This window comes from Oratosquilla oratoria, chromosome 26 (genome assembly GCF_046742065.1).
Source record: "Oratosquilla oratoria isolate Oo_2021 chromosome 26, ASM4674206v1, whole genome shotgun sequence".
NCBI classification, from domain to species: Eukaryota; Metazoa; Arthropoda; class Malacostraca; order Stomatopoda; family Squillidae; genus Oratosquilla; species Oratosquilla oratoria.
Window position 1 is genome coordinate 4,936,101 of NC_134802.1, and position 25,731 is coordinate 4,961,831.

General features: G+C 43.1%; 1 protein-coding gene across 2 annotated transcripts in view; it reads left to right on the forward strand.

Moving 5' to 3' along the window:
• Nucleotides 1-16,304: 16,304 nt before the first annotated feature.
• LOC143039179 (uncharacterized) overlaps nt 16,305-25,731 on the forward strand; it is a 387,022-nt gene continuing 377,595 nt past the window's right edge. For both annotated transcript variants that reach the window (XM_076209036.1, XM_076209037.1), the window contains exon 1: nt 16,305-16,476. The gene's annotated coding sequence lies outside the window, so the exon portion shown is untranslated. The remainder of the gene's footprint in view (nt 16,477-25,731) is intronic.

Below are 25,731 nucleotides of genomic sequence, written 5' to 3' on the forward strand. Positions count from 1 at the left end.
ATTACCATCATTCAACAACGCAATGTCAGGGCATTCATCTAGCACGTAATTTAAGTGGTGCCCAGCGACATTGGGCCCTTGGGGCGACATCAAAATATTATGATGGGCGTTGAAGTCTCCTCCTATGATGAGGAGCCTGTCCGCAGCAAGAGCACACACTTCTCCAAGGTCCAGTTCCGCTCTCTGGCCCCTGTATATGTTATAGATGGTGAACTTTTCATGGGCTCGATGGAGTCGAACCGGAAGAACTTCTACACCATCTCCACATGATACAGGGTCCATGATCTCACTGCAGGGGATGGATGATTTGACTAAGATCATGCACCCCCTAGTAGTGAGTAAGCGAGGGAGGGAGAAGATGCGATATCCCGGAAATCGCACCTCATCACTCACCAATGTCTCCTGGAGAAGTATGATATCGTAATCATGCTCTTGCGCAAACGCAAGGAGATACGAGCTTTTGCTGCGGAACCCGTTTATGTTCCACTCTAGCAACCTTAAGTGATTATTAAACAGGGTGACTTTCTTCCCTGTCTAGTTCCATTACTGTCTCATCTTGTCCTCCCCGGTCAGAAGACAAGATGGGTTGCGTCTTTGTTACAGTGGGGACATTTCCCTCCTCATCAGAAGAGGAGTCTCCAAGCCTAAGCGCAAAATGACGTTGAGGCTTGGAAAAAGGCACTTTCCTCGTCTTTGAAGTTGTAGGTGTTGCCTTCCCAATAGTGAAAGTGGGTGTAGCGGGCTTGGGGGAAGTGGAAGGGGAGGAGGAGGAGGTTGAGGAAGAGGAAGAGGAGGAGGAAGAGGCAGGGGAAGAGGCGGGGGAAGAGGCGGAAGATGAGGAGGTGGAGGGGGAGGGAGTCCTCTCCTTTCGCTTAGGGTTCTTCTTCTCTTTCAGGAGTTTGAGCACGTTCTTGACGGCCCTATCCACCATGACTAGCATCTTATCTGGGTCGCTTTCCCCTAGGGTAGTAGCGACTGCAGAGACGACACCAGTCACAATCAAGTCGATGTCATCCTCCCTAAGGGGGATGACATCAGACGGATACTGAGGTGGAGGGGGCCGCCGTTCCTGTGCTCGTGGGGTTGGTACTGGGGGCGTGGGCTTAGGGGTAGGCGTAGGTTTGGGCGTGGGCTTAGGCGTAGCCTTAGGCGTGGGCTTAGGCGTAGGTTTGGGTGTAGGGGTCTTTTTGGGAGCTGGCTGAGTTCGGATGTGTGTGCGTGTGTCTGTTTCGAGTGCAGGGAAGTGCTCTTGATTGCTTAAATCAGGAGCACTAGGTGTAGCTGTCTGTGGTGCAGTGGGAGAGTGCTTCCTGCTGCCCTATACAAATGTACCTGGGGGGGGGAGGGTAGGTATGAAGTCCTGTCGCTTCTCTGTCCTCTCCTTACAGGCAATGGCCTGAGCTTTACGAGCTGAGCAAGAGACAGTGAGTTTAGTTAGAGGGCAGGATAGATAAGATGGGGAGAGGGAGGGAGTGCGGGTTTTGGGGTTTAGTCGAAGGAAAGAGTGAAATGGAAGGAAGTAAAAGTTATGAAAGATGTGGGGCAGACCCACTTGCTCGGTTCAGTGAGACCGTGAATATAGAATAGAATATAAACTACAGAAAAGGGGGATAAAGTATAGAAAATGAAGGAAGTTGAGTGTTGAAAGTGTGCATAGTTAATTGGTTATCTTTGCGATTTGTCATCCTAACTCTAATCTAATTTAATTCAAGTTTCCTAGCAAGCTAAACAAGAACAAAGGTACATAAAATAAACATCAGAATAAAGAAAAAATGTGTGAAGGAAGTTTCCGATCTATTTTCCTTAATAGGTTTATGATTTAATATGATAGTTGTTATTGTTAGCAAAGATTGTTGCAAACTTCTTTCACGTGCATATTATCATATTTAAATATTGGGGGGGAACATGTGTGATTTTATTTTTGGCTTAGTGCCTTGAAGTTTGATTATTTTGTTGATTATTGTTGTGATATTGTATCACAAATGTTCCCTTTATTAAATATGTGTATATATTCATACTCATATATATATATATACAATATGTATATATATATATATATATATATATATACAATATGTATATATATATATATATTTTTTTTTTGGGGGGGGGGGAGGGATCAGGCACGGATCCAGGGGGGTGGGGTGGGGGTTGAGGGGGCTGAAGCCCCCCCAAATTTGTTCTTCCATGAATCATTGTAAGGATGTCATTTAATCGATTTTAGTACTTTCTGATGTTTTGCCAGGTCCGGGGTTTAAATATCCTTCTTTGGTGCAAGAGAAGGTGGTATCATCAGTTTCTGGAGTCTTCGCCATCATGATGGACGAGACGACCGACGTTTCAGGGAAAGAACAGGCCACCATTTGCATCCGTCACTTCAGCGGAGGTCAGCTAAGGGAGGACTTCCTTGGCTTTGTTCACGCCAAGGAGCTGACTGGGGAAGGCCTGGCTCGCCTCCTGCTTAGCACAGTAAAGAGTGTCGGCCTCAACATGGGCAACTGCCGTGGCCTCTGTTTTGATGGTGCCAGTGCCATAATGGGAAAGTTTCGCGGGTGTGCAGCTGTGGTAGTGCGAGAATACCCGCTCGCAAAGACGATTCATTGTTTCAGTCATCGTCTCAACCTCGTCTTGACCAAGGCCTGTGACACCAAGGAGGTAAAGCTCGCTCTCCAGACTCCCAGCGAGGTGTATAACTGCATCTATTCCTCAAACATGCGCTCGATGAGGTTTACTGAGCTCATAAAAGACCACACGTCCACGAAGCGGAAGAAGCTGGTCAGCCTCTGCGCTACTAGATGGGTTGAGCGACACGACTCAGTCATTGTGTTTATGGAATTCCTGCCAGTTATTGCCGTCTTTCTGGAGAACGAGAGCAACTCGGACGCGACGGCGGGACTACTACTAATAGCAATCCGAGAGCCACGCTTTCTGATTGGTCTCGCCGTCGCTGAGTCTGTGCTAGCTCACATTGTGGAGCCGAGCCGAGCCCTGCAGTCCCCTATGGTCGATCTAGTCTCAGCGTACGCTACGATTGGTGATGTGGTGACGCATCTAAACAAGACCCGGGAAGGTGCACTGACCAGCTTCCAGGACATCTTCAAGAAGGCAGAGGGGCTCCTCCAGGAGATCGGTTCATCACACGACACCATTCCTGTACCTCGAGTTTGCAAGCGCCAAACGCAGCGAACGAATTTACCCTTCCAGACAGCTGAGGAGTATTACCGAAGATCTGTATATGTCCCATTCCTCGACCATGTATTGACTGAGCTGCAGACCCGGTTCGGGAATGATACTATTCCTGTTGGCTTCAAGATCAAAGAATCTGCTCAGCAGCGCTGACGGAGATGTTGCTGCTGTACTGGAAGCGGCAAAGGTTTATGAGGCTGACATCGAGACCTTGAGCCTCGTGAAGGCGGAAGCAGAGCGCTGGTATTCAACAACAATGAAGTTTGAATCCATTGGAGATGCCCTGGCCCACGCCCAGACCCGAATGTATCCGAACCTGGCCAAGCTCCTCCGAGTTTTGATCACGCTCCCAGTCTCGAACGCAGAGGCCGAGCGATCATTTTCAACCCTGAAGCGACTGAAGACCTACCTAAGGAATACTACGGGTCAAGATCAGCTCAACGGCCTGGCGCTACTCGGCGTTCACAATGAAATCAATATTGAAATAGACAGTGTAATCAATGTATTTGCCCAAAAAAACAAGAGGTTGATGTTCGTGTGAGATCCCATGAACAATGCTGTGTGTTATTAATGTAATTTAGATACTTTTATTAACAGGTTCAGAAGTTCATACACGTTTTTGTTTGAATTACTGTTTTTAAAGTTACTTTTATTTTTTTATTACTTCCATGAGTCCATGTGCAATAACACTACACACGGATCCTGCAATAATTTCTCTCTATGCGAGAGTATACGCGTGCCAGTGCCTTATCACTGACTAGCAAAAGCGTGTAACAATATAAAACGAATATACATTCTATTTTATATGTCTAAAATACAGAAAAACATTATTAAGTTAAGTATACCTCAGACTTCTGATACATCAGACTACTCAGAGGAAGGAATTCAGGTTAGCCCCCCCCCCAATTTTTTTTTATCCTGGATCCGCCACTGGGAGGGATATGTGTGTTTATACGAGGCTAATGTGCCTTGTGAATCTACTATTTATTATTACATTAACTATTGCACACGTATCCTAGTGGATACGTGTGTTTATAGGGGCTAATGTGCCTTGTGAGATCTATAATTCTTATTACGTTAAATCATTCACACATATCCTTCCTCTTTTTTTTTCGGCTAGGGGGAAAGGTCAGGGTCTTAACCAAGTATGGTCTTTAATCGTGGCCACCATTTGTGGTCTTGTGTTCTTTTGGTGTTTGTTGGGGGCGGTGGTAGTGTGTTGTTTTCTAGAATGTTATCCCAGGCTTTACTGCTCAATCTTATTAATCTTTCGTGTATTGTTTCTAGTTTTGTTGTTTTGTGAAGTTGCTGTGTGGTTTCTAAGTGAGGGGGTTTGTGTTTTAGTATTTTTCGTATTGTTTTGTTTTGTAATTTTTGCATTTTCTTGATGTCGAAGGTGTGCTTGTGACTGTAACTATAGGAGGGTATTCAAGTTGTGGTCGTGCTAGTGTCTTGTATAGCTGTATTTGTGTTTTTATCTTGAGTCCTCGGAAACGTCTTAGTCTGTTTAGTGTGGCTTCTGTTGTTCGTATTCTGTTTTTGATGTGTTTTTGTGTTCCTTGTGATGTGAGGGTGAGACCTAGGATGTGTGCTTGTTTATTGTATGGTATTATGGTGTTGTTAATCTTGATTGGTGGTGGTTGTCGTGTTGAAATGGCTAGGAGTTGAAATTTGTTTGTGTTAGTAGAGATTTTCCATTGTTTTTCGTATGTATTTATTTTGTGTATTTCATGTTGTGCTTTCCTGGCAAGCATTTGTTTTGCTGTGGTGTTTGGGTAGGTGATGATTTGTGTGACATCGTCTGCGTATTGTATAGTGTAGCTTCCATGTGATGGTGGAGGGGTGTCTGCGTGTATAAGTTAAATAATGTTGGAGAAATGACACTTCCTTGTGGTACTCCACTATGGAGTGAGAAAGCTGGTCCGATGTATTGATTTATTTTAATTTTCGCTGTTCTGTTGTCGAGGAAGCTACATAGTGTTTTTGTAATGGTGTCAAGTAATTGTGTTTGTAGTATTTTGTATTTAAGACCTTCGTGCCAAACTTTGTCGAAGGCCTTAGAGATGTCACGTGAAATAATAATGCATGCTTGTTTGTGTCTTTGTGTGTCTGCTATTGTTTCATATAAGGTGGCGAGTGCGGTGTGTGTTCCCTTGCCAGGAGTGAATCCGTGTTGGTGTGGGTTTAGCATGTCGTGGTCGTGTAGGTGTGCCATTAGTCTATTTGTAATGATTCGTATATTTTCCCTGGTGTTTAGAGTAGTGAAATGGGTCTGTAGTTTTGTATTCATGTTGTGTTTTTGTTTTGTTTTGGTATGAATGTGATTATTGAGTTTTTAAATTTTTGTGGAAAGTATCCTAGGCTCAGTGTTTCGTTGAATATGTCTGTGAGCAATTGTTTTGTTATTTTTGGTGTGTGTGCGAGTATTTGTTTAGTGATTCCGGATTCTCCAGGTGTTTTGTTTTTTGTGTGTTTTATTATGTTTGTGACGTCTTCGAGTTGTATGGGTTGGGTAATGTAGTTGTCGGTGTTTAGTCTGTTTAGGTCTATGTTTGTGTATGGTTGTGTGTGTTGGAGGTGTTGTGTTATGTGGGCGAGTATTTTTGTTTCGTGGTTTGTGTCAAAGTGCGTGTTTTCTTCTGGTGTGATTTGGAATATGTTTTGCCATACTTGTCTGAATGCGGTTTCTTTGTTTTTGTCGTCGTGTATTTTGTCGTTGTTGTGTATTATGTATGGTGTGTTGGGGGTGTTGGATCCTAAGAGTTGTTTTATTTTGCTCCAGAATTCTTGTGGTTTCTTTGGGTTGAATTTGATGTTTGATATTATGTTGTTCCATGTGTCTTCGTAACTTAGTTTGCTTTCCTCGAGTATTAGTGTTTGTATTTGTCTGATTGTTTTTATTGTGTGTGGGGTCCAGTTGTTTTCAAGTGTGGCTTTGTTTTTTATGTAGTCTGCCTGCCATATTAGTTGTTTCAGTTTTTTGGATGTCTTGGGTGTGGGAATTTGTTTTTGTCGTGTCATTGGTATACTTTGTGTAATTGCGTCGTTTATGAGTTTGTACCATATGTTTAGTTTGTTGTCTATGTAATTTGTGTTTTTTGTTTGGGTGTTTGTGTTTTGTTTTTCTGTGGTTATGTATTCGTTTGTTGTTGTTTCTAGTATTGTTTTGAACTTTTTCCAGTCTGCTTGTTTGAATGCTAGTTTGGGTTGTGTGGGGATAGTGATGGCTGTGGTGGAAAGTGTGAGGTTGAGAGGTATGTGATCTGATGATGTTATGTCTCCGGGGTGTATTCTGTATGTGAGGTGGTGATGTCTGTTGGTGAAAATCATGTCAGGGTTGCTTGTACCTAAGGGTGTTATGGTTGTAGGGAAGTCTGGTCCGAGGAAGGTGAGGTGGTTTTGTGTTATGAGGTGATGTATACTTCTTCCTATTTGATTGTTGTATGAGTGGTTTAGTGTTTGGTGTTTTGCGTTGAAGTCTCCTATAATGTATGTTGGTTGTGGTTTTTGTGTAATTTTTAATATGTCTTGTTTTGGTATGTAAGGTCTGCGTGGTGGGATGTATAGTGTGGCTATGATAATGGGTCCTCTGTTTGTGTCTATTTCTATTGCTAATGTGTCTTCGTCAGAGTCGTCTAGAAGTTTGTGTTTTATGTTCTTTTTTATTGATAGTGCAATACCTGCATTGTCTTCGTTGTATATGTTTTTTGTGTATGTGTTGTAATTGAGTAATTTGACTGTGTGTCTTCCAGTGGAATTGAGTAGTAAAATCTCAGGTGATTGTGTTAGGTTGCTTAGTTCGTGTTGTCTATGTGTAGTCCAGGATTTTACGTTATGTTGCATTACGTGTATGGTGTTCATGTGTGTTGTTTTATTGACAGTTGACTGTCCAGTGTGGTGTATCTGTTGGTTGGTGTTTGCGTGTTTCGTAATATCCTTGTTTTGTTTTCCTGTATTTTGTTTCGGTCAGTCTTTGTATAGGTGCTTTGGTCATGTCTATTAGTCTTTGTTTTATCAGTGTTTCTACTGTTTCCTCTGGTATTTCTTTTGTATAGATGTATTTGATTTTGCCTGTTTGTAGGAGTGTGTGTGTGTTCTTGTGTACTGTGTCGTCTGTCATATCATTGGTGTCTGGTGTTATTATCTGAATGGGTACATTTTCTTTTTCTGTTTTCTTTGCTTTGGAAGGTTGTTCTGTTTCTGTTGTGTGTTCTGAGGTGTGTGGTCTTTTGTTGCGTTGTTCCTCTGTTTCCATGTCTTCTTGTTCTGTGTGGGTGTGTTTATTGTTGTTTATCATGTTGATTATTGCAGTTGGATTAATTACTGAAGGTGGAATAATTACGGTGGGAAGTTCATTTGCCTTGTAAAATTCGTCTATTGTGTGTTGGTAAGTGCCTGGTGTAGCTGCTTCTGTGATGTTTGCGTGAATGATGGCGGTGTTAATGACTGTTAAATGTTTAAGTGTTATGGGGTTGGGTGTCGGTGTGGATGTAGATTGGGCAGTATTGCCTGAGGATGCTGTGGCGTATGAGGTGTTTATGTGTGTGGTTAGTTGTTACTCCTTGTTTTCTTGTGTCTTCTTGATAAGTTCCTTCTTGGTAGGGCATCTTGCAGCGTATGTGGGATGATTTTGTCCCCAGGCGATACACTTCTTGATGGCATTATGACAATTATTAACTCTATGTTCTGTTGAGCAACAACCAGAGCAGATGGTGTAGGTGTCAAGTCGTGTACATTGTCTGAGTGTATGTTCATAAGAATAGCATCTGGTGCATTGTGGAATCTGTATGTATATTTCTTGGTTGAGGGCGTGGGGGGGGAATGACTGGCTGTAGATTAAGAGACCTGTTTCAGTACTACGTTTGACCATAGCTGACGTTTCCATTTTCACTTTCAGGATGTTTCTTGTGTTGGGTAGCTTGATGACGTTTGTTATCTTCACGTTGTTGAGTCTCTCAATTTCGTGTTTAATGTCTTCTGGTTCTTTTTCGGAAATGTGGTCGTCTACCTGCTTGATCACTAGGGTCTTCTTTGCGTTCAGTTCCGGTGGGTCGGTGATTTCTAAACCTTCTTTTGCGAATGCCGTTTTAGAGGATTTCTTGGTGAATTCTTCGATAGTCGTGTCATCCGCAATGATTGTATGCAGGGGTCAATTAGTGTAAAGTTTGTGTGTGTGTATGTTTAAGTTGGTTAGCGTTTTCCAGATTAGGTGTCTTTTACTGGTGCCGGCCGTAAGCCGGCTTTCTCTGATCTTTATCCTGCCCATTGCGCCGAAGCGCATTGGGCTTTTAAGAGTGTAAGTGTGTTTAGGAAAGTGTGTATGTTAACGTTTAGAAAAGAGGAGAGGAATAAGGAAAAAGGAATATGGTGTAGGGGAGGGGGGGTTGCAGGGGTTCGGTCTATTCTCGCGCAGTTGAGTGGCTGGCGACGGTTAGGGGAAAGCGGCGGCGTGGGCTGGTACCCGTGTGTCTAATGGTAGTGTTTGGAATTGGCTCGGTCTCCGGGGAATCGAGGCCTATGCCGGGTCCGCTAGAATGCGGGAAACCGGGAGGGGAGTTCCCTTCCCCGCAAGTCGACTGAACAAGTTTTACAGACCACAGGGGCTATGTTCAGTCGACAGGGGAGTTAACAAGGGCATATACCGTCAGAGCGAGAAGGCGAAGAAATGCCCTTAGCTCGGGTAACGGCGTTGGAGAAATCGTCGACGGTTTGCGTTGTGGAGGTTGCGTTGGCACGTCCTTTCGCAGTGGTGTCTTATCTCTCTCTTCTCATCTCTTCAAGCCTAAGCTGAGACCGTGACGCATCCCGACCTAGGATTTTATATGACCCATAGTTGGCAAGCGTAGTCAGCAAGGACGTCCGACCGCTATGGCAACTGACCAATCAGGAGCTCGGAAAACTCGCCGGAGACCGGTCGGCATACGACTCGACCTAGGCCTAGCTATAGTTGGCAAGCATAATTAGCAAAGATCTCCATGCCAAAACTAAGCGGACCAATCAGGAGCCCGAAAAATTCGCCTGGTACCGCACCAGCCTCCTTTATAAGGAGGGGGACCAAGCCGAGACGAGCAGAGATAAGATAGATTCTGAATGAAGAGGACACCCCCGCTGCGTTTCTTCACCACGTCCATCACGTCTAAATTAGCCGCAATTACCCTTGTCACTAGCTCTGATTGTCGTGCTACCGCCCATCATAACGAAAGTATGCTCCTGATATGAACAATCAGGAGCAATTTCCATCACTTAACCAAGCCCCCACACAGACACAACCAGCTCCCAAGAAAGTTAGCGCAACCAAACCCACGTCAACCTCCAAACCCGCACCCACTTCCTAAACCGCGCCCACCTCCAGACCCACGCCCGCCTCCAATCCCACCCCTACACCTAAAGCCAAACCCACGCCCTCAGTACCAACTCCACGAGCACAGGAACGGCAGCTCCCTCCACCTCAGTATCCGTCTGATGTCATCCCCCTTAGGGAGGATGACATCGACTTGATTGTGACTGGTGTCGTCTCTGCAGTCGCTACTACCCTAGGGGAAAGCGACCCAGATAAGATGCTAGTCATGGTGGATAGGGCCGTCAAGAACGTGCTCAAACTCCTGAAAGAGAAGAGGAACCCTAAGCGAAAGGAGAGGACTCCCTCCCCCTCTACCTCCTCATCTTCCGCCTCCTCCCCCGCCTTTTTCCCTGCCTCTTCCTCTTCCTCAACCTCCTCCTCCTCCCCTTCCACTTCCCCCAAGCCCGCTACACCCACTTTCACTTATTGGGAAAGCAACACCTACAACGTCAAAGACGAGGAAAGTGCTTTCTCCCAAGCCCCAACGTCAATATGCACGTAGGCTTGAAGACTCCTCTTCTGATGAGGAGGGAAATGTCCCCACTGTAACAAAGACGCAACCCATCTTGTCTTCTGACCGGGGAGGACAAGATGAGACAGTAATGGAACTAGACAGGGAAGAAAGTCACCCTGTTTAATAATCACTTAAGGTTGCTAGAGTGGAACATAAACGGGTTCCGCAGCAAAAGCTCGTATCTCCTTGCGTTTGCGCAAGAGCATGAGGTGCGATTTCCGGGATATCGCATCTTCTCCCTCCCTCGCTTACTCACTACTAGGGGGTGCATGATCTTAGTCAAATCATCCATCCCCTGCAGTGAGATCATGGACCCTGTATCATGTGGAGATGGTGTAGAAGTTCTTCCGGTTCGACTCCATCGAGCCCATGAAATGTTCACCATCTATAACATATACAGGGGCCAGAGAGCGGAACTGGACCTTGGAGAAGTGTGTGCTCTTGCTGCGGACAGGCTCCTCATCATAGGAGGGGACTTCAACGCCCATCATTATATTTTGATGTCGCCCCAAGGGTCCAATGTCGCTGGGCACCACTTAGGTTACGTACTAGATGAATGCCCTGACATTGCGTTGTTGAATGATGGAAATCCGACGCACGTGCAAGGTGGACGACTTGATCTGACCTTGGCGACGGCCACTCTCCTACCTAGGGTAACCTGGGAGTTGCATCCTATTGTCACTAGTGATCACTTCGGTGTCTCTGTGCACATACGGGATACACCACCCATACCAACTGTATTACCTGTTCCCAGGTGGAAGACAGCTTTGGCGAACTGGCCAGTCATTGAGAGATCTGTTGAAGAATGGGCAGCGTCCTACGTTCCACCACAGGACGTGGAAACGTTAGAAGCTGACTTTTCTGCACCCCTTCAGGTGGCTGCCAACAGAGCCATCCCAAAGACTCGCCAGTCCCCCAGGGAACATAAGAACAGTTGGTATTATACCCCCGAGGTGAGAGAGGCCAACCATCGGGTGAACATGCTTAGGCGTGTTTTCCGACGGCGCCGAACTCAGACCAATTTGGCCAACTTGCGCGCTGCAGTTCATGACGCTCACGCCATAGCTGCAGATGCCAGAAGAGCTAAATTTCGAGAATGGTGTGAGGGTTTTAACGCTCACACCTCCCTAGCAGAGCTGTGGTCCAAGCTCCGTAAGGCTACTGGCAGGACTCAACCGCGACGTACTCATCATGCCCCTGATGCTGAGGCGCAGCGGCTGGTGCAGGAGTTTGTCTCTCGTTCCAGCACCACCTCACTCCCGCAGTGTGTTCAAGACACACTGCAGGACCTCCAAGGAGTGAGGCGCCATAGTGTTGAGGACATGATGAGTCAATCGGATGATACTGACGTTAGCTTTACGCTTCAGGAGGTACGGGTCACACACAGGACTAGCTCAGACACGGCACCTGGAGAGGACCTCATCACCTATTCCATGCTGACCCATCTTGGGCCAGCGGTTGACGAGGCACTTCTAAGGGTGATAAACGAGTCTTGGAGGACTGGCAAGCTACCAACAGCCTGGAAGACGGCAATCATAACGCCAATTCCAAAGCCAAAAGAACCTAGTGCTTATCGCCCCATCAGCCTGACAAGCTGCATGGGGAAGACAGCGGAGAGGATGGTGCTAAACAGGCTGCTGTGGAAACTGGGCCCAATGCATGACCATATACATGCTTACTACAAGGGCACTGGCACAGCAAACAGTATAGCAACACTCCTCAATGCTGTCAGTGGCACACCGTCCATCGTGGTCTTTTTGGATTTGGAAAAGGCGTTTGAGCTGGCCAGTCCACTTGTGATATTAGACACCCTTGCTCACAAGGGCGTAAAAGGCAAGCTGCTTTCTTTGATTGCTGACTATCTCAGTCATCGATCTGCGAAAGTACGCTTTCAGGGTCATATATCAGAGGCCAGAATGCTGGAGAATGGCACTCCACAGGGGGGGGGGGGTCCTCAGCCCCACTTTGTTCAATGTGCTCGTGTCCAACATTCTGGAACTACCTCTACCCAATGGGTGCAAGGTCATCTGCTATGCAGATGACATTGCGCTCCTAATTACTGGGAAACGGCGGTGCTTCAGCAGGGCCCAGCGTTGTTTGGAGAGAAGGGAAGCACCTCACCATCCAGAACTTTATGCTGGACTGGGTTCACCAGTTTCAGTACCTGGTGGTCTGGATTGATGGGAGTCTCACCTTTCAGAAGGAACTAGCCTATCTCAAGGAGAGACTGAAGGCAAGAACCACAGTCATGAAAGCAATGACGGGGAAGGCACTTGGTGCCACGCATCAGGTCCTTCGCACATTCTATGTGCAAGCAGTTCGCAGCTTGGTGGACTACGCTGCCCCAGCTCTCATAAATGTGGCGACTGCCAAACTTGAAGACCTGGAGCCTTGCCAAACTGCCGCAGCAAGGATTATTCTGGGAGCTCAACCTTGGACCAAGACTGTTAACCTCCAGATGGAGGCTTCATTGTCTTCATTAACGTCACGGGTCAGAAGGCTGGAGGTCGACTTTCTTGCTAAGATAGTCCAGAGCCCCAGGATAACTGAGCTGAGTCAGAGCCTTGTGATAGCTCTGGGACGGGTGGGTACTCTTATCCACTCCGATACCTGGCTATCACAGGCGGCTGGACTTCTGGACTCCTTCGAGCTCACCAGCGTTCTCCTTGAGAAGGGTAGGGACTCTCCACATCCAGAGTTCAAGCCCCCACCTCCATGGCTGTCGATACCTGCAACCTTCGTTGTCACTAAGCTTCCCAGTAAGAAGAAGTTATGTAACCAGGAAAGAGTACGAGCGCAGGCCCTACAAGGCATCCGCGCACTGTCAACACCTGGAATGGCGGTCTATTATACGGATGGTTCCGTGGACCCCAACAGGCCCCGTAGTGCGGGGCCTGCCTTCGTGACGGATGGTTTGACCTTCGGCAGGAGAGTATCTGATCATGCGTCCACTCTCCAAGCTGAGGCCATAGCGGTCCAAGGAGCGTTAGAGCATGCTCTAATATCTCGAGCTGGTCCTGTGGTGATCCACACGGACTCACAGTCTCTGCTAGGCAGCTTAGATACGACACAGCCCAGCGACAATGTACGCCTACTGACCTCCATCCTAGCACTCCTGCTGAAGCTACATCAGCAAGGCAGGAGTGTTACGCTCAACTGGGTGCCAAGCCATGTAGGCGTCCCAGGAAACGAGCTAGCCGACGCCGCAGCAGAAGCGGCGTGCCAAAGACCCGAAGTCGATGTTGTCGTCCCTCTCAGCAGAAATCAGTTGCGCATACGCACCAGGGCTTTTAACCAGGTACAACGGTTCCTTCAGCACAGACTGGAGGCAGAGGTATCAGAAAGGGCGAGGTGGTACAGGGCAGTCACAGACTACGAGCCCCTTGTACTTCCTCGCTCCACACCAAGAAAAGTGGAAACTCTGCTCTTCCGTCTGAGGTTGGAGGACCGTTGTTTCTGGCAAATAAAGACCAACTCCACGCCAGAAGAAAGACGATGTCGCCACTGCCGCCACCCAGAAGCCACCCTTGACCACTACCTCAAGCATTGCCCCGCAACTGCTTTTCTGAGGAGAGGGCCTCCGACAACATCTAAAGGTCTTGTGTTCCGCCTATGCAGCCACTTAAGCGATTACGAACTGCGTCGGCTGGTGGAGTGTCAGCCCCCCCTTTACATTTTTATACCTATTTCACTTGTACTCCGTTCATGTCAGGAAGGGTGAATTCACCGAGATGTGCATGCGTATTTCACATAGCATGCACATCCGGTAAATGTATGAGTGGGCGTGGCCAAACCACGCATACTCATACATTGAATCACCTCCCCTTTTAAAAATTTATTACACCAATTGTTACCAATACACTAACCACTGCATACACAGTTCACATTAGGAAGGGTGCATTCACCGAGATGTGCATACGCATATCATATACGTATGCACATCTTGTGAATGTATGAGTGTGTGTGGTTAAACCCACACACACTCATAAGTCAAATCACCCTCCAAACGGGCTCACACTTAAAGCCCGTGGGAGCTTCACTCCCTAATTAAAAAAGAACAGAACAGAACAGCCGAGACGAGCAGTTCAGAATGCCGCTGTCAAGTCCATCACGGGTTCGCGATGGAGCGACTTCAGAATCGCTGAGTCCCTACACCGAGTTTCCAACATCCGTCCACTCAACCAACACAAACACAAACTTCACACGAGACACCTAGAAAAACTGCACGACAGACACAAACACCTAATACAACACATTACACCTAGACCACACCGTACAGACTATCTGTCAGCTGCGCCCCTCCCACGTGCGGTGTACACGATAAGACATGTATAGCCGTACTTATCAATAATGCATCCCTTCACTAGCTTTCACTGGTGATAACAACAATAATAATGATAATCTAACAACAATAATGATAATAATAATGATGATATTGCATGTAGCCCATTAATTGTCAGGCTATAAGCATAAACGTTGGAGGCATCAACCCCCTATGTGTAGAATACACACAAAACCATACCGCAAACAAAACTAACACAACTACATGCACAAACAACTACAACTTTTTCTTCTACTGATTTTTTTTTCATTTCCAACTTTCTCTCCTACTACATCTTCTCATTTCAGTTTACCTACCACTAAAATTATATCCAATAACTCTATCTTTCCCTAAGACTAAACCTCCTACTCATTTTCTAACTTTGTTGGATGAGGATAAGAAGAATAGATATTTCACGTAACCTCACGGTTACACACCAATCCCAGTCTCCAACCCCAAGTCTCCTGCCCATACATCCAAAGCCACGACGCCATGAAATAAATATCCCTAATCGCCCGGTGGCAGAAACCCTCTTTTATACACGACTACTATCTTTTCATTTTCTTACAGACCTTCTTCCCCTCCCACAAAATCCGATCCCGCGCAAGCGGGTGGTCTTATCTAGCAAGTCGCATGTCGCAAGTTCACTCCAGGATACAACCTCTTCAAGCAACTCTCCACTCCAAGCAGCAGTTCTCTCCAGCAAGCTGCCTCGGGACCAGTTCTCTCCAGCAAGCAGCCTCGGGACCAGTCCTCTCCAGCAAGCTGCCTCGGGACTAGTTCGCTCCAGTAAGCCGCCTCGGGACTAGTTCGCTCCAGTAAGCCGCCAGCAAGTCGCCTCATTCCCTCCTGTGGCTCTTCGCCCACAGCCACGACGCTTGATGAGGCCTTCACTCTGGACCTTCTCCAAACGAGACCTCGTCCGAACCCTCCAAGCCTATTAACCATTAAACCTTAGTGTTAAGTGTTACTGTGAGGGCAGAAGACAGGGGTGAATGGAGAATGGTTGTATATGGATGATGTTGTGATAGCATGAGGTGGAATGGGCGGGTGGTAGTATGTGTGAGCAAAATTTGACGCAGCCCGAAGGGATTTCTCCCCGTCCTCTCATTTTATGCAATGGGGGGACGGAGAGGGGGGGTCGCCGATTTAATGAAGCGGCCTTGCTGTGGATGTGCTGTGTCTTGCGACACTGCTTCTGACCCAGGGCAGTGGACAAGGTGCAGGGATGACCCGTCATTCAGGAGGTGCTAAGATAAGAGGGAGGGTGGAGGGGTGTGGAGTGTATTCAGGGATGTAAGGGGGAAAAAGCCTTGGTATATGTATGTATGTATGTATGTATGTATTAGATAATTATGTCGTGAACACGATGGCGTTCTTGGATTTTACATCTCCCCGTCCCTACTCCAACTCTAGGGGACGGGGAGATGGGTGTGTGTGTGTGCGTGTAAGGTCACAGCATTACCCATAGATCGGTCATTCGAGCTCTGAGCTCTCTTCTGGGAGGAAAATAGCTGTCGATCACGAGTCCAACATGTGATCCAAAGACCACGGTGAATACTATGTCGAAAAGACAGTGTCGACTGCGACAAAATGTCGACATTTCAGATATCGACGTAATTAACATTGTCTATATCAATATATTGTATTGAGTATATAATGAAGCAACATTAAAAGATAGAAACATTCCATTGAATTTAACAAGCCGTGAAAAACTTCAATCTGGAGGTATAAGCCGTACTATATCCCTCCCACTCTCCCTTTTCCTTCCTCCCTCCACCTTTCCGTGTCATAATGTAGTAATATTGTAGTATAACCCTTCATTGTTCTATTGCAATATAGCAAATCGGGCTATCTTACATAATAGTTGAGAAAAGTGGAAAAGGTACAATGTACTGAATATTTTTTTTAAACGGGAGGCTGAGCGCGGGAGTGGAGGTAGCCCAGCAGCAGTACTACCAAATTAGTGGGACTGTACGACGTACATCAACAGAGATTTCTTGATTGAGGAGTGAATAGACTGTAGACGGGTGTTAGATGAAACGCACAAAAAGTAACGTTAGAGAACCAGCGAATCGGCTATCCTACTTCCCACCTACTATTATTGGAATCTATGTGAGAAATTTGCAATCGAAGTTGTGGTTAGAAGTATATTGCTGGTCGGCAAGCTTAGATGGCTCGTGACAGCATGTGTTTGAATGTTACAAATGTAATCAATTGCATGGATAGTGACAATTATTACGTCAGATTGTGTAAATATGTTACTTTGCTAATTGATGTTGGTGAGGAAGACCTTTGTCACTGAAAACACTAATGGATAAATCCAGTGAAGTTACCGTAAGATATAGTAAATATCCGAATGTCATCGTAAATGAGCAGCCATAGAATTAATCATATTTTCGGCATGAGGTTTCTGTGATTAGTGTTCTTCTCTTATTCGTTTAGGAGATAGTATTTTCTTTAAATTACATTCTATAGTCTTCAGAAACAACCGCGACAAGGTTTATAGTTACCATGGTGTAAAATTTAAATGGGTTTCTAGTGGAGTTCCCCAGGGATCGGTTTTGGGTTCCTTATTGTTCAATATATAAACGACTTGGTTAGTGGGATTAATAATGATGGTAGTATGTAGATGACACTAAAATAGGATGCCTAATAATGTCAGAAGAAGACATTTAGATTTTGTAGGAATGTCTTAACTAATTGTTCACATGGTCAGTGAAATGGCAAATGGACTTAAATATCTCAAAGTGCAATGTGTTAAATGTAATCCACAAAACCCAGCAACCCTGAAAGCAGATCCAGTTTAGCACTTTTTTAGAGAAATTGAGCATGAGTCTGAGAGACATGGGAGTTCTGTTGATTCCTGACTAGGAAACAGTGCATTAGCATTTAGGAATAGAGTTAAGAGCATTAAGTTTCATTGCTAGGACGGTTGTGAATAAAAGTGCAGAAGTAATTATCAAATACAATCTGACATCAGACCCATCCTTGATTGCACAGTACATTTTTGGTCTCCAACCTTAAGAATGGATAGTGCAGAGGAGAATGACCTAAGTGATGCATGGGCTCGGAAATTTACCTTATGAGGACAGGCTTAGGCACCTTAATTTACATTCCCTGGAAAGACGTAGAGTGTGGGGTGATCTAGAGGTGTTCAAGTGGATGGCTTTAACAAGGGTGGTACAAACAAGGTCATCATATTAAGACATGGCAGGACTCGCAGTAATGGATTTACATTGGATAAATTTAGATTTAAGGAGGAAATAGGCAAGATCTGGCGTACCTATAGTGGTCAATGAATGGAACAGACTTAGTAACCATGTAGTGAGTGCTGAAACTATAGATTGTTTTAAGAAAAGGTTAGAAAAGGTGGTAATGGACATGGAACTGCCTAATGTAAGCCTAATGGTCTCTTACATTCTTCATATGTTCTTACTAATGTTTTTTTTTTTTTTTTTATCATAATCTGGTTTACCTTTTTTCTTTTTCCTCAAAAGACTTATTTATTGTGAAGTAATTCTTTTCAAAAAGAAGTCATTGGGAACATCAGTAACACATTACAGATCCACGAGTTTGATCATCATTATGTCCAAACTTTCTGGTCTTGCTCTTCTGGATTACTCACCTGGTTGGATACCAGGCCCATGCTACAACAGCTAGGTTCATTCAGTGTAGTGAAATGTATTGGCAGCCTAAAAATTGCAGGCACACCAACCCAGAAATATACACAAGCAGTGTATTAACAGCATTAGTACTGTATATACTCGTCTATAGGTCAAAATCTTAAGGAATTTTTTTTAGGCCAAAACCTAGGGGTCGACCTATACACAAGTAATAATCTTGTTAGGTTGAAATCCAGACATGACAAGAAAGGCTAGGAAGAACTCTTACCTTTTCTTTAGGTTCAGAAATCAAAATATTTACCTACTGCCAGTAAACAATGGGGACATAAAATACACGGTACGTACTAAAACATGTAAAATTCCTTCTAGATACAGTAACCCCATACTGTGGTTTTACCTGTTTGTTAAAATTCTTAGCACAGGCGAGCTTATTATATCATGTATACTATCATAGTACCCATAGTTGTTTAAAAAACTAACAAAATGCTGTGATATTCTCAAATTAATTTTGTTTTTTTTCAGTTTCGACCATGGGCGCAATATAGAAATAGAAAATTAATTATTAATTTTATAAATTAAAATATATCAACGTAATATGCAATTTTGTGGGCGGAAGTGAAAATAAAAAGTACCTTGCTACAAGCAAATATGCTAATGAACGAAGTCGGTAGCATAGGATCGGAACGCCATCTTGTCTGTCAATTGACGGCCTCGGTGCTTCCGACAGTACCTCGCCAGGTACATTTTCTTGAAGGAATGTTATGGAGCGGAGATACATGCATTCCTTCAAGCTGCAAGAACTTTGTATACCCAGCAAGCTGAGAGAGTGGTTGAAAAGCCCGCCAACGTCTCTCACGACGACACCAACGAGGACGAGCCGGATGACATTTAATTTGCAGGTAATGATTTATTAAACACAGGTTAGATTAGTTTAGGTTAGACGAATTTATCATCCTTTCATTTCTTCGATGTCGGCATCTATTATAACAAATATGGCGTACCATTCGTCCGACACGACTTCGTTACTTATGAAATGTTTTAGCACCTTTTTTGTTTTTTTATTTCCATTCACAAAATTGCATATTACGTTGATTATAATTTACAAAATTAATAATCAATTTTTATTGCTATATTGCGCCCATGGTCGAAACTAAAAATTTACCCAAATTTAGTTTTCTATATGGTATATGTTATTGTTACCATTACCAAAACAATGCATGGATCTCACCATCACGAAAACAAACTGTTCAGTATTGCCAACTTGTTACTGTTACAGTGACACATGGTATAATCCTAAATATTTTAACTAAAATCCACCAAAATCGTTTTCCTTACTGTCGTCATCTTCACCACCAAACAGCTCCTCCCACTCACTTCTGTGTCGAGTATCGTCATACGGATCAACTTCATCAGCCGTAGGAACATCAACATCATCTTTCTCCTCCACATTATCATTAGCCTGATCATCCGCACAGTTGAGATTACAAGACTAACTCTGAGTGTTGGTTAAAATTGTTTCTAATGAAACACGCCTAGCCAGTTTATTCCGAATACCGTACTTTACTTGGTAATCTGTTCAAGTTTTTCACTCAGCTGAAATGGCAATTTCAGTGAAACTTATTGAATATTAAAATCAGTGAACTTGAAAAAAACATAAACCAAAATACATCAGAATTAATGAAGTGAAAAAACCATAATAATCAATTGCTATACCAGGCAAGCCATGCTACTTCAAAGCATTAAGACAGTGGAATGCTCACAGCACCAAATACAAAAACAAACCACTCGACCTATACATGAGGTGTATGGAAAATTCCAGATTTTTTGGCCAACTACGAGTATATACGGTAGTTGGTGTAATTGAATACTATATGCAGCTTTTAGGCCAAGATATAGTAGTTTGTAATGGATGTATAGTAGCAGGATGATAGGCCTAGTCAGTTGTGGTATAGGGACTCACCAAGAGACTGATTGTATATGTATATATATATCAAGTAACATAGATTTCGTAGCACATGAGTAAAATAAAACTTAAATCCACTCTCCGAGAAAGATAAGCTGAGATACAGAATAAACCATATATTTCGACCACTAGCTGTGGTCCTCTTCAGCAGTTACATATGGGTACATAGACAAGTACACATAGGTTTGCTATCTATATGAATGACATGGACGAGGATGTGAACTGTTACATGAGCTTCATTGCTGAAGACGCCAAACTGTTAAGGAAAGTAGAAACTGATAAGGACTGTGAAGCACTGCAAGAAGACCTGAATAGGGTATGGAACTGGAGTCAGGAATGGGAAGTGGACTTTAATACTAAGAAGTGTAGCATAATGGAGTTTGGAAAAAGCAAAAACAGAATATAAGGAAAATATACAATTGGAACCAAGGAAGTAAAGAAAGTAGGGTCCGAAAAAGATTTGGGAGTAATCATCACGAACGACTTGTCCTATGATAAACAGATTAACAAAATTGTCAGGGAGACTTACAACTTGCTAAGATCAATAAAAGTGGCATTTGCATACTTGGACAAAGACATGATAAAAAAAACATAAGTTACATTGATAAGGCCTAGACTAGAGTATGCGGCGACATTGTGGTCCCCCAGTACCAAAAAGAATATAAAGAAAATAGAAAGAATCCACAGAGCAGCAACAAAAATGGCATCTGCACTTGCAAACCTATCATACGAGGAGAGATTGGCTAAACTGGAGTTACTGACACTGGAGCAAAGAAGACAGAGAGGTGACCTACTGACCATCTACAGAATCATGAAAGGCACAGAGATACTTGATAGAGAGGACTTACTTAACTGGGACAAGAGGAACACAAGGGGACATGGAAAGAAAATAAAAAAAACATAGCTATAGAAGAGAACTGAAGAAAAACAGTTTTCCACATAGAGTTTTGGACACTTGGAACAAACTGGATAATGAAATAGTATGAGCAAAAACCATTCATGAGTTTAAAAGCAAACTAGACACTGCGAGGTACAATGGCGGGACACCACGAGCATAGCTCCCCTTCCCACAAAATACAACTAGGTAAATAGATACATACAGAGGAGAAAGCTACAAAGAGGAAACTAGGTAACCCAAAAGTCACATGCCCTGAGTGAGGTCAGATGTTTTGTCCTCTGGAGATTAATTTATTTACTGCTAAGCTAGTAATGGCATCTGATGACCATTGACCTTTGGATGTGTTGTAATTTGGGAACTGTGTTATTAATGAGGACTCAATAATTTTTCTTTCAAAACTACAATGTGATTTATATACTGTGGCTGCATTCTTCCAAACTATTCTGTGATCTAAAAGACTTGAATGGAGGAACACAGCTGAGTTTTCTTGGCCGTATTTAACAAATATTTATGTTCTTTTATCCTAGTAGGTAGATCATGTCCCATTTGTCCCCAGTACACTATCACAATCGAGACATGGTATTTTATATACTCCAGGGTTTTCATTACTAGGTGTTCTGTGATGGACATTTACCACTTTTAAAAATACTATTTGGGTAACTGAATGTGATCCTAATTTCATTACTAGGTAATAATTTTGATGCTGCATGTATTGATTCATTATATGGAAGTTTGATGTTTGATTTATCCTTGACAAATTTTGTATTAGAGTGCATACTGATTCAATTTCTGAGTTGAGAAATTCCAGGCTGCAAATCCTGAGAGCTCTTGAATTAAGGCTCAAGGCAACACTGTATTTTATATTATCCAGATGATTGCTGAAAAAATGTAAATAACTGCCCGTATGAGTAGGCTTCCTGTTTACTGAAAAGACAAATGGTCTGGACATCTGATCACTAATATGTCAAGGAAAGGTATTCTTCCTTCAATTTCCCATTCTACTTTAAATTTAATGTTACATGCTAAATTATTGAATTGGTACACACCCAGTTACTAAGAATAGGTTACCCAGACTGGTTTTTGACTAAAGCCTTCAGTAAAGCTAAAGCCAGTTATTTCAGAACTACTAACTCCAATACAAAATTTGGGATAAATCAAACATCAAACTTCCATATAATGAATCAATACATGCTACCTCAAAATTACTACCTAGTAATCAAATTAGGATCACATTCAGTTACCCAAATAGATCACAGAATAGATTGGAAGAATGCAGCCACTGTATATAAATCAAATTGTAGTTTATTTTTTTTTTTTATTGAGTCCTCATTAATAAAACAGTTACCAAATTACAACACGTCCAAAGGTCAATGGTCATCAGATGCCATTACTAGTTTGGCAGCAAATAAATTCATCTCCAGAGGACAAAACATCTGACCCCACTCAGGTCACGTGACTTGAGGTTTACCTTGTTCCCTTTTTGTAGCTTTCTCCTCTGTATATATGGTTTACTCTGTATATACGGTTTACTCTATCTCGGCTTATCTTTCTCTGAGAGTGGGTTTAAGTTATATGTATAATATATACATATATATATAATATATATATAATATATACATATATATATGTATATATATATAATATATACATAATATATACATATATATATATAATTTTTTTTTTTTTTTTTTTTTTTTTACTGTTGGCAGACCAGAATATACCTGAGGTTCAAGATTCAGCAGAGTAAGAGTAAGTAAGTTCTGTTGAGGAAGGATGGGAGAGGACAGAATATAGGGGTGAATGGAGAATGGTTGTGTATTGATGATACTGTGATGCATGAGGGGGAGTGGGTGGGGGATAGGTGAGGGAGTATGTGTATAAAATAAATTTATGCAGCCCAAAGGGATTTCTCCCTGTCTTCTCCTTTTCTCCATGAGGGGATGGAGATGGGGGGGTTGCCAATTTAATGAAGAGGTCTTGCTGTGGATGTGCAGTGTCTTGCAACACTGCTCCTGACCCAGGGCAGTGGGTGAGATGCAGGGATGACCTGTCATCTAGGAAGTGCCAAGATAAGAGGGAGGGCAGAGGGTGGATGGGAGTGGAGTATGTTGGGGATGGAATGGGTGGGAGTGGTTTTTATGACTTTGTTTTTTGGCTACCTCCCTTGTAAGGGGGAAAACCTTTAGTATATGGTATATGTTTTATATATATATGTGTGTGTGTGTATATATATATATATATATATATATACATACATACATACATACATACAGTGCTCAACAAGGAAGTACGAACGGTTAGCAAGAATGAGTGATTAGAATGAATGAGTCATAAATCAATAAACAAAAGCTCATTTCGTACCTCTAATACTTTGATGGGTGGCCTTTACATGAAATGATTTCATGAAGGCGGTTTGGAATGGAAGTGGTGTACTTGTCAAGATGTGCAGGGGTTATACTAGCCCAGGATTGGTGAATGGCTGCCTCGAGCTTGGGCACAGAGCTCGTATCTTTACCCTGCAGGTCTTGTTTAATGTGGTTCCACAGGTTTTCTATTGGGTTTATGTCAGGACTATTGCCTGGCCAGTCTGTTATGTAAGGTATACGAGTCTTTAACCCCTTCCATACGGTGCCGCACACGTAGGCGTCATGGACTTAGATCTCGGTGGCAGCAGCCAATGCCAGCCGTACGACGTGTCGTAATAATACTCGCATCATAAAATATAGTCACCGCTTATATCGATCGTTCTCTCTTCACCCGTGAATTTTGATAACCATAGAAAATGCGATTACAAAAGAATTAGAAAGAATGTCATTATGGAGGGGCGACTACAATAAATATAATCAAGACGCCGATATGGCAGCCTCGCGAATACACTCGCTCCCCATGACGCCTACGTGTGCGGCACCGTATGGAAGGGGTTAAATTCATGTATGGTTTTTGCACACTCATATTGTTGAGTTTGTTCCATATATCTACAATTCTGCGGGGAAAGCTGTTCTTTTTCAGGTCTCTTCTATAACTGTCCTTTTAGAGTTTTCATGTCCACTTGTATTTCTCATATCCCATTTTATTAAGTCTTCTCTATCAAGGACTTCTGTACTTCTCATGCTTCTATAGATGCTCAAGAAATCTCCTCATTCTCTTCTTTGTTCCAGGGCAACTCTAGTTTTGACAGTCTCTCTATGTATGACAGCTCTGAAAATGTGGGTGTCTATCTTTGTAGTTGCTCTTTGGATTCTTTCAATTTTCCTTAAATTCTTTTTGGTACTGGGTGACCATAGTGTCACTGCATACTTCAGTCTTGGTCATATCAGTGTGACTTGTATTTTCTTCACCATTTCTTCGTCCAAGTAAGTAAATGGCACCTTTATTGACCTCAGCAAGTTGTAGGTTTCTCCAACAATTTTGTTTATCTGTTTATCATGGGTCATGTCCTTTTGATGATTACTTCCAGGTCTTTTTTCTAATCCCACTTTCTTTACATCCTTTTCACCAATTTTATATTGTCCTGCTGATATCCTGTTTTTACTTTTTTTTTCCACATTCCATTATACTACATTTCTTGATGTTGAAGTGTGCTTCTCACTTCTGACTCCATTCCCAAATTTTGTTCAGATCTCTCTGTGCAGCAACTCAGTCTATTTCACTGCTCACTTTTTTAAACAAACAATTTTGCATCATCTGCAAAGAAGTTCATGTAATTGTCCACACCCTCGTCCATGTCATTTACATAAATAGCAAACCTTATTGGAGCCAGTACCAATCCCCATGGAACTCCACAAATCACCTCTTCCCAAGTAGAAGCGTTATCTCTGAGCACTACAACCACTCCTCGTTTAACGATGACAATTGGGACCAGCGTCGCTGTCGTTAACCGAATTGGTCGTTAAGCGAAAGTGTATACATATATGTACATGTACTGTATGTACAATGTCCAGCAATACATGTATCTTTATTTTTGTGTATTTTCCCTCTTTTATACAGTACATTAAAGCTTTATTTACTGTTTTGATAGTACAGAAAGCCCTCAAATAATGCAGTGGTTAAGTTTCATGAAATTACAGTGTATGACCAAATCCGCGTATGCTGACATTCCATATTAAATACCGGGGTATTTTTTTAGTTTCGACCATGGGCGCAATATAGCAATAGAAAATTAATTATTAATTTTGTAAATTAAAATGTATCAACGTAATATGCAATTTTGTGGGCGGAAATGAAAATAAAAAATACCTTGCTACAAGCAAATATGCTAATGAACGAAGTCGGTAGCATAGGATCGGGACACCATCTTGTCTTCTGTCAATTGTCGGCCTCGGTACTTCCGACAGTACCTCGCCAGGTATATTTTCTTGAAGGAATGTTATGGAGTGGAGATACATGCATTCCTTCAAGCTGCAAGAACTTTGCATACCTCGCAAGCTGAGAGAGTGGTTGAAAAGCCCGCCAACGTCTCTCACGACGACGACAATGAGGATGAGCCGGATGACATTTAATTTGCAGGTAATGATTTATTAAACACAGGTTAGGTTAGTTTAGTTTAGGTTAGATGAATTTATCATCCTTTCATTTCTTCGACGTCGGCATCTATCATAACAAACATGGCATACCATTCATCCGACACGACTTCGTTACTTACGAAATCTGTTTTAGCACCTTTTTGTTTTTTATTTCCGCTCACAAAATTGCATATTACGTTGATACATTATAATTTACAAAATTAGTAATTAATTTTCTATTGCTATATTGCGCCCATGGTCGAAACTAAAAATTTATCAATACCAGTATATACTGTACCTCAGGTAGTTTTTCAAGCTTGCAGGATGGTAATGTAGACCTAAGCTTCAGAACACTTTACCTCACAGCTAATATCCACCGTA